This window comes from Camelina sativa, chromosome 16 (genome assembly GCF_000633955.1).
Source record: "Camelina sativa cultivar DH55 chromosome 16, Cs, whole genome shotgun sequence".
NCBI lineage: Eukaryota > Viridiplantae > Streptophyta > Magnoliopsida > Brassicales > Brassicaceae > Camelina > Camelina sativa.
In genome coordinates, this window is record NC_025700.1 from 6,469,484 (window position 1) to 6,479,722 (window position 10,239).

A 10,239-nucleotide genomic window follows, 5' to 3' on the forward strand; every position below is an offset into this window, starting at 1 on the left:
AACCCACAAATGTCATGCTTGATCCTAAGTTCTCCAAAGTTCCTGTCAGAAAAACAAAAAGATCTAACATTACAACACAACATAATCTGAATATTTAAGATGAGAATAAGAAGATTGAAACCTCAAAATGTGTCTTGTGTTGGTTGACTTGGTCCTCCTCCATCTGCCGATGGTTTAGTCTTCTTCTTCTTCTTAGGTGGCATAGACTTCTCCACTACTTGCCAAAAGAGCTTTTTCATGGTATAACTTTCCGCTACTTGCCAAAAGAACTTTTTCATGTCACCTTGATGGGGAAATATCTTCTTTAGGTTCCCATAGATGTGTCTAGCACACATTCTATGTTCAACATAAGGTAACTCTCTTTCCACTGCATTCAATAAACCCTGTAAAAGCAAAACAAAGATATATTTTAGTTAAACCATACATATCATTTTACATGTTCTAAAGCCTAGTACGGGTTGTAGATATACCTTTTGCCTATCAGATATGATAGTAAACCCTTGACCCTCCTGTAGATTGAAATCAACCTTCAACTTTTCTAGGAACCATACCCAATTGTCTTCATTTTTAATATCAACAACGGCCCAAGCCATGGGATACATTCCATTGTTAGCATCCCTCCCCACAGCAGCCAATAATTGTCCCTTTAGTGTGCATTTCATAAAACAACCATCCACTCCAAAGATAGGATGACACCACATAGACCACATCTTTCGAATGGCAACAAAACACACATAGAATCTATGGAAGATCTCTGATCCATCATCATCAAACACTACTGTTGACTCAGGGTTAGATCTAGCAAAATATCAAAATGAAAACCTAGTTAACAGATTGGAAAACACTTGTTAAATTTAAAATTTCAGTAATGAAAGAAGAACTTACTGAAGAAGTGCTAAGCGGTAATCTTTCAGCCTAGAAAATTGCTCCTTGTGCTCACGGTCGATGATCTCTACAGCTTTTTTCTTAGCATTTTTACATTTGTCTATGCTTACTATCAGATTGTAGTTCTTCTCAATCTCTTGTTGCATCCATTTTGGTCCATAATCAGGATCAGTTCTGATATCATCCAAAAACATCTTGCAAATCACAGGTGCTTTCAATATCTTACAATAGTTATCATTTGTGCAACTGTGCTGATCTTCAAAAGTTTTCACTTTCCACTTGCCAACGCACTCCTCATAAGAACAGTAGATATACCATGGACAAGGCTCTTTAGTCCCACACACAGCCGCTGACTTGTCTTTCCCCCATCTACTTATCTTTATGTTACAACCCTCTTTTAATGCATAAGCTACTAAAGCTTCTCTGAACTCCTCTAGACTATCAAATACTTGTTCTATCTCTAGCTGACCACTACCTCGTTTGTATCTAACCAAATGCTCCTCTTCTTCTTCACCATCAGAGTTAGGAGGTGTGTTATGATAATCGAAATCCTCATCCTCATCAACAAAAGAAGCCACATTTCTTTCAACCCGGATCTCTTCTTCACATGGCTCAGATGACTCGATATCATTAGGATGCTCTGTTGAGTTCACCAAAAAAACATTCATCACTCCAGTCCATCTGCCTGCATCACACATCCTCTTAAAACTCAAATCCGCAGACCTCAATCTCTTTCTTTCATTATGCTCTTCAAAAGGGTACTTATACCACATGTTTTGGCCATATAATCCCTCCCCCAACTCCGCCGACAACTTGATGAAAAACTCTTCTGGTTTACATTCTATAGCTATGTCTTTACCATTGAGATAAGCAACATCTCCTACATGATTCTTCACCCAATACCCTCCAAAATACACAAGGAATGTCACATGATCCGGATTGCTATCAACAAAAAAAATTATACAAAGTTTCAAACACTCAAGCATTTAATCAANATAGATATACCATGTACAAGGCTCTTTAGTCCCACACACAGCCGCTGACTTGTCTTTCCCCCATCTACTTATCTTCTCCTCGTTTGTATCCAACCATATGCTCCTCTTCTTCTTCACCATCAGAGTTAGGAGGTGTGTTATGATAATCGAAATCCTCATCCGCATCAACAAAAGAAGCCACATTTCTTTCAACCCGGATCTCTTCTTCACATGGCTCAGATGACTCGATATCATTAGGATGCTCTGTTGAGTTCACCAAAAAAACATTCATCACTCCAGTCCATCTGCCCGCATCACACATCCTCTTAAAACTCAAATCCGCAGACCTCAATCTCTTTCTTTCATTATGCTCTTCAAAAGGGTACTTATACCACATGTTTTGGCCATATAATCCCTCCCCCAACTCCGCCGACAACTTGATGAAAAACTCTTCTGGTTTACATTCTATAGCTATGTCTTTACCATTGAGATATGCAACATCTCCTACATGATTCTTCACCCAATACCCTCCAAAATTCACAACGAATGTCACATGATCCGGATTGCTATCAACAAAAAAAATTATACAAAGTTTCAAACACTCAAGCATTTAATCAAACACTTAGTGTGCAGTAAACAAATACGACTCTTTAAACATAAAACTTCAAATTATTGTCTCCAAATATCTACATTATGCAACTATTAAACAAAAACAAGACAAAATACAAGATTTAATACCAAAAATCGAAGCAATGTTTGTGATTTACGAACTAAAAATACCTCATTTTCACTTCTGTAGAAATGATTATGAGTAATGCTAACAACTCCTTCGATTCACGCCTTGTTTCCTCTACACTTATCTCTCGCAATTAACTTCAATCCTCGTTCTCCATTTTCGCCTTCGCAGAGAAAGAGAAAGAGAAAGAGAGAAACGAATCGTGAAATCAAAAAAAAAAAGAACCCTAATTGAAGTTTTTTCCCCAAATCAAAACGACGTCGTTTTGAGTTTCATTCCAAAAACTTTTGTCACATCATTGCTTATGTGTCATATGAATCACTCATATTTAACAGTTGACTAACAATGTTTGTGTCAATGTAGTATTATCGATAACGCTTCAAAGTCTAGGTAGTAATTTTGAATTTTATTAGAGTTCAGGTTAGATAATACACTTCTCTTTTGTTCAGATAGAAATATACACTTTACAAATAGTATCGGTAGAAATATACCATTTTTCCTAGATGAGATGAGTAATCATCATTACTTTGAGTGGGTCGTGAAAAGCTTGATTTATTAATACTGCAGATGTGAATGTGTTATATATTATTTTTGCCAAAAAAGTTAACACTTTCTTTTCGAGCACACTGGTGTTATTTTGGCACTTGTTAGAATAAGTCCTTCAAAGCCAAAACCTTTTTCTTAATTTAAATAGGGGCTCCGTATTTGGAATCAGATTTAATTTTAAGGTTAAAGAAATAAGTACCACACTGTATACACTATACTCTATGTTCTTTTCTACAAAATATTGTGAATGTGAATTTGTTAACTCTTGATGTAACATTTTAATGTGTAATAAAACTGAAAGAAATATGCATGTAGCATGTTCAACTTTCTAGATTGTTAAANAAAAAAAAAAAAAACCCTAATTGAAGTTTTTTCCCCAAATCAAAACGACGTCGTTTTGAGTTTCATTCCAAAAACTCTTGCCACATCATTGCTTATGTGTCATATGAATCACTCATATTTAACAGTTGACTAACAGTGTTTGTGTCAATGTAGTATTATCGATAACGCTTCAAAGTCTGGGTAGTAATTTTGAATTTTATTAGAGTTCAGGTTGGATAATACACTTCTCTCTTGTTCAGGTAGAAATATACACTTTACAAATAGTACGGGTAGAAATATACCCTTTTCCCCCTCTATTCCACCTAACCATACGACCTCTTGTTGCTAAGCAGCCTTGTACTGCCCGTCACATACAAAAAGTAAAATTTGGTGTTGGAACCATACGCTGTTGTGCCATGCTACAGAGGGGGGATGAATGTCGAATGTGGTTCCATGTGTCTTTGGTGGAGAATTTAAGATGGAAAGTTTTGTTCTTTCCCCGCCACAAAACAAGATCAGGTTGCTCTGTTGTTTAGGTACTGATGAGCGCATATCTCTATTTCATCGTCGTTCTTTACTTCCTATTGGGCTTTCTTTTATTGTACTTTTACTTAGGCTTGACTGTCTTTAGGTCGGTTCTTTATTCTATTCGGTTTAAGGTTTCTTTGTTTCATATTGCCTCTATATAAAGGCTTCTTTGTAGTTTGAACACAACAGCTTTATTATTGAATCAAACAGATCTTTAAGCTTCTTATCTCTTCTTGGATTTTGGCAATTCTTAAGAATCAACGAGCTAAAGACACCCGTATGTTCGTCATTCACGACAAATCAACGAACACAAGGTTTTATCCTTGTTATGCTGCGCCAATGTTGGTATCAGAGCTAAAGACGAGTCATCCGAAGTTGTGATTTCCAGAAATCATGCCAGCATGTAACGTCAAGAACGGTGAGGACGGGCAGTTCAACAAATGGGCGGAGCTTCGTTGCACCTTTGTATCAATGCAAGAAAACATTTAGGCAACAACTACGTAATCAATCCATATCTTGGCTGAAACAGTCCTCAACAATCAATTTCCAAAACAAAAACTGGAATATGAGACTTCGGTGGAGAGTCGTGACAACCCTTTTGCTCGTGAGAGAGAGCAACACCCCAAATGTCGTGAGGGTCGTGATCAAGGTGTTCAGGAACGAGAGGCGCATTGTTAGGAGGATGAAGATAGGCAATGGGAGTCAGGCTTTAAGCTTGATATGCCAGAATTCCATGGCGGTGTTCGCAAGGAAGAGCTGTTAGATTGGCTTGTCTCTGTTGAAGAACTGATAGAATTCAAGAAGGTTCCCTACAAGAGGAAGGTTGCCTTGGTGGCTACTAAATTTCAAGCTCAAACTGCGGCTTGGTGGATGTGATTGAAAGCCACACGCACACTGTCAGGAAAAAACGAAATTATGATATGGGATAAATTGCAGAAGCATATGAAGCACATGTTTCTTCCACAAAATTATGATCGTACCATGTATAGAAGGCTGCAGAATCTTCGTCAAGGGACATGGTCTGTTGATGAGTACACATATGAGTTTTATCTATTGATAACAAGGAACATTATTTTTGATAGTGAGCTGGGTCTATCGTTTCTTTAGAGGATTGCGGCAGCAAATTCAGAATGCATTGGTCCAGTTTGATCCCACAACCATAGCAGAGGCACATCGTCGTGATTTAGCGTTTGAGCAGCAATTCAAGGTCACCTCTTCTTGGAATGCTACTAATCATAACCGAACGACGGGAACAACCACCAGCGAGGAGAGCAAAAAAACGAAACAGCCACATGAGGTGGTGGTTTCGTCTAATGATCCTAAAGCTGCGGGAGAGCCGCAAAATTTATGTTGTTCTTCTTGTCCTAATGCGTTGTGGTATTTCACTTGTGGAGATTCGGTTCATCTGATGATGGCTTGTCCTTAGAAGAATAGGCGTGGCATGTTAATTGATGATGTTAAGTGGGACGACTATGAGACTGGTTCGGAGGAAAGGGAGAATGAGAAGCTACTTGAAGATCAGAATGAAGATGGCCATGGTAACTTGTTGGGCATGCAAGTTTGTTTAGCTCCTGCCGTTAGTGAACTGTGGTTACGCACTAACATTTTTCATTCTAGTTGCACGGTCAAGGGAAAGGTTTGTTGTATTTGAATGATTCGGGTAGTTGTCGCAATGTGGTGTCTAAGGAGGCATGTTGGAAACTTGGACTGACCCGTGAGAGCCACCCTACTCCTTGTACGTTGACTTGGCTGAAGGAGGCGCAGATATTCGTATCAGTCATCGTGCATTAGTACCTTTGTCTATTGGACAATATTACAAAGACAAAATCTTTTGCAATATTTGTACTTATTGATGTTAGTCATATCCTATTGTCCATGGCAGTATACTGAGATGTGTCCCATAATGGGAAAACCAATGTTCATAGCTTCGTGTGTCCTCATAACTTTGAACAACCTGTGCGTGCGCTTGAGCCAGCTACGGGAGCTTTGAGTGTGTTGTTTTTTTCATTGACTACGTTTGTGAGTGAAAGTAAGGACATGTGGTTTACGGTTATTCTTGTGTCTACGGATACTCCGATTGTCTTTTCGCCTACCGTCGGAGCTTGGGTGACCGACTTGTTGACTGAGTTTGATGATGTCTTTCCCCTTGAGCTACCTTGAGGGCTTCCACCGCTTTGGGATATTCAGCATCAAATCAACATGGTTCCTGGAGTAGCACTGCCAAACCACCCTCACTATAGAACAGGTCTCCAAGAGAATGAAGAGCTGCATCGTTAAGTGGAAGCGTTAGTGGCTAAAAGACATGTTCCTGAGAGTCCTACGCGCCTAGTACATTCATGCAGGTTATGAATCAAACGCTGCATCCATTTGTTGGGAAGTTTCTAGTGGTCTATTTCGACGATATTATGATCTTTAGTTCTTTTTTGGGGGAACATCAAGGTTACTTACGAAAAATTTTGGAGGTATTGCATCGTGAAACTTTTTTGTGGCTCGACAAAAATGTGAGCTAGGCGTTGATCATGTGGTGTTGGCGCCGGGGTTATGCGGTGTCGGCTATGTGGTGTCGGCGTCGGGGTTGTCCATGGATTTGGTTAAGCTCCATTAACAAATTGTATGAAAGATTCCAAGATCGTATGGACAGAGGCTGCTCGAGAACATTTGATGAAACTAAGCGCCGACTTACTTCTGTCTCGGGATGGGATCGACTGATCTGCAACATAATTAAACGTGCAGACGCCCGCAGTAAACAACCGGGATCGATGTAAGGAGGATACTTAACAACATAATTAAACTTCGTACCTGTTCCTGAAAATACTTAACACCTGATGTGATTTAAGCGTAATAAATCCTAAAACAAAACCAAAATCCTAAGACAAATAAAAGTTAAAGGGTAAGCCAGCACAAACCCCATGGGTTACCTCCCATAAGCGCTTGTTTGAATTCGTTAGCTTGACTATGATTTCAGGTGTCAAGTGATGGGAGAATGAGAACTTGTATCAAAACAAGCTCTCCAATTCGTCAGCTTAAGCTCTAGAACCTTTTTCAGTATACCATCCACTGCTTCTTGGCCTTTCGCTCTAAATTCCGGAGTGAAGATGGCTTTATCTTTAGAGAAAGGCCAAGATATTCCTTTACACTTCACCTTATACTCAATGGTGTCTCCAACATATTTATGGGTTATCAAGGTTATGTGAAGATCTCTTATCACTCTTTTTATCTTTGGCTTTGTCTCTCTTCTTAACCTTCTTAGACCTCTTCACTATCCAGGGATTCGTTGACCTCATTCTTATCACCACTCTCTCCCATTATCATGACATCCACCTTCTTCTCATTTTCTACAGTTAGACAAGAGCCATGTCGTATAACTTCCTTTGTAGTGATTGTGTTGTAGAAGACTTTATCATCAATGTTAGAGAAAGTTATCCTCTTATTAGGCAAGTCAACAACTGCTCCTACTGTTCCTATGAAAGGTCTCCCAAGAATCAAAGGCATAACAGAACCACTGCTCATATCCACAACATGAAAATCTGTAGCAACCAAGCAACTCCCAACTCGCACATCAAAATTGTTAATGAAGCACTGTGGAGTCGTGGTGACAGCATTTGCGAACTTGAGAGAGACCTTATAAGCCTTCATATCATCAATCCCCAACCTCTATGCAACAGCCTTAGACATGAGGTTCACACTGGATCCAGTGTCACAAAGGGAATCCTCAAAGTTCACTCCTAAGATGGAGCATAGAACAACAAATTTTCAAAGATGGAGCATGAATGTTCTTCTCTTGAGCCAAGAAAGTCTTAATATCATCCAAATCCTTTTCTCCAGTCACAACATCACTGTAAATCTTATTAAACAAAGAGATATGCTTAACTGCCTCTGTAAAGGGAATATCAGCAATGAAGTCACTCATAACTTTTTTGTACCGAGCAAACTTCTTTTCATCCAGAGGTTTCTTCTCATGTCTTGGAAATGGAATTTTAGGACGGTAAGGTGGTGGTTCTACATAAGCATGCTTGACATCTCCAGCTTTCTCACATGTAACAGTAACAAACAAGTCAGAGAATACCTCAACACCTCCCATTTCAGCCTTAGAAAAAGCAGCATGTGACGTGACCGGTTGGTATCCAGCATAGACTGGTCGATCTATGATGCAAGATGGCTTGTGTGTGGTGGTGGATGAGACCGGTCGGTCCCAAGTAAACCGTTCGATCATGTGTCTTGATTCTGCACCTGCTTCATCTGCTCGCCAGATTGATCTATCTTCACTGTATTGTCCATAACTTTCGATTGCACCATTGGATCTTCTTCAAAACACTTGGAGATAACAGATAACATCTTCATGAAGCTTGTATCCAAGATGGAGAAAGATCTAACGGTGAAAAGTCCTTTGTCGTAGGCTAAGATTATGACGCTTCAACTGGTCTTTTAGCTCCAAATGCATGTTTTCGTCCCAAAATGTCCAGTTTCTTTCCAGAGCAACCTAAAACCTGTAAAGACTCACAAAGGACTAAATAGACTCTAATATCACACTTTGATTCAATAAAAGTTTCAAAACAAATGTAAAACCCATAGTTAAGATACTATAAAACACAGACACATCAATAATAGACGTGAGCATCTCTTGATCTGTGCGAGAATAATGAAAACAAAACAACTCTTTAGCTCATTTACCGTGACCCCCTCATAGTATTTTGGATCCAATTGAAAAAAACTTGCAAAAATACCGTGACGCCCTCATTCAACTCTTGATTTGTGCGAGAATAATGAAAACACAACAACTCTTTAGCTCTTTTACTGTGACCCCCTCATAGTATTTTGGATCCAATTGAGAAAAAAACTCGCGAATATACCTCTCAGCAAAAATACCCCTCAGCCTCAATCTTAATGTTATCCCCCTGAACCACAATACCATCTCTACAATCAATCTATCTATTTGTGTTCGTAGCTTTCCGATATTCTACAGCGTGATGAAACAATTTTTTCTTGTCACCGACCTTCAACCAAAGTAACTTCGATCTTTGCTTCAAGTATTTTTCCTCAAGACCGGCCACATGATCCCACCAAAGGCAAGCCTCATTTTCTTCTTCCATTAATTGAAGGGTAGGGTTAGACATGTTCTCTTCTTGTTTCTTACAAAGGATTTCCAAAGCTTCTTTAGATCTTTTTACTAAAAAATGAATACACACTTTAGCCAAAGATCTAACCTTTAATTTCTTTGTAAATGGAAACAACGTCAGAGTAGACAAGAATAGAGGTTTATGTTTCCCTCCAATAGTTATCAACCAACGGTTTAAACTCCTCCATCTTAGTAAGTACATTAACAAATTTGAAAGGTTTTTGCTTGTGTATGACAGCCCCTTCCCCAATGTTTAGCTGTATACGACAACGCAAATGATCAAAAAAGTACTCGGACTCAAACACACTATAAGCATGCGGAAAGACCCGTACCCAACTATCATTTACCAGGACCCAATCCAGCTTCTTCATCATAGGGTCAGTATCCCTTGTATTCCATCACGTGTATAACAGTTCGTGAAAATCCATATCTGTAACCAGACAACAGTTGACAACCTTTTGAAAATCACGAATACCACTTGAGACCCCCAGATTATCATCCACCCTCAAATGTTCATCCATATATAAGGTCTCATTAAAATCACCCATTTATCAACCACTGTTTGCTTTTTATAATGGGAGTATTAGAATGGTCTTTCAACTCCTGCCAGAAAATCTTTCATTGTTCTCCGAGATTAAAAGCATATACAAAATAAAAGAAAAACTCTTCGGTTTGATCATCTAACTTCACAAGGCTGGCTAATCGTACAGAGCAGACTCGAAAATCTAAACCTTATTATTATGATTTAGATTGATAAAATTATATTAAAAAAATGTCATTATAGTATTGGTTAGATATCATCACTATGAGTATCTTACCTTAGGGATGCTATTATAATCAATTTGGCATTGCTGCCGTCAGTTTTATCATATAAGCAACAACGATAATCACGAGGCGTAGTTATCTCTATAGAACTATTTATAATCAGTTTGGACCAAACGTTTTAAGTTAAATATAATTTTGGACCTCTGCACATTCCACTTTCAGACACGCGTCTCTAATAAACACCCAAACTAAAAGTATTTTTCCTCCGCCCACCTGTTAGTTACAGAATGTTTTGATGTTTTATTGAAGCTACGAATATTCTAAAAGAAAACCGACATCTAAACTTAGTGTGGGGGGGGGGGGGGGGA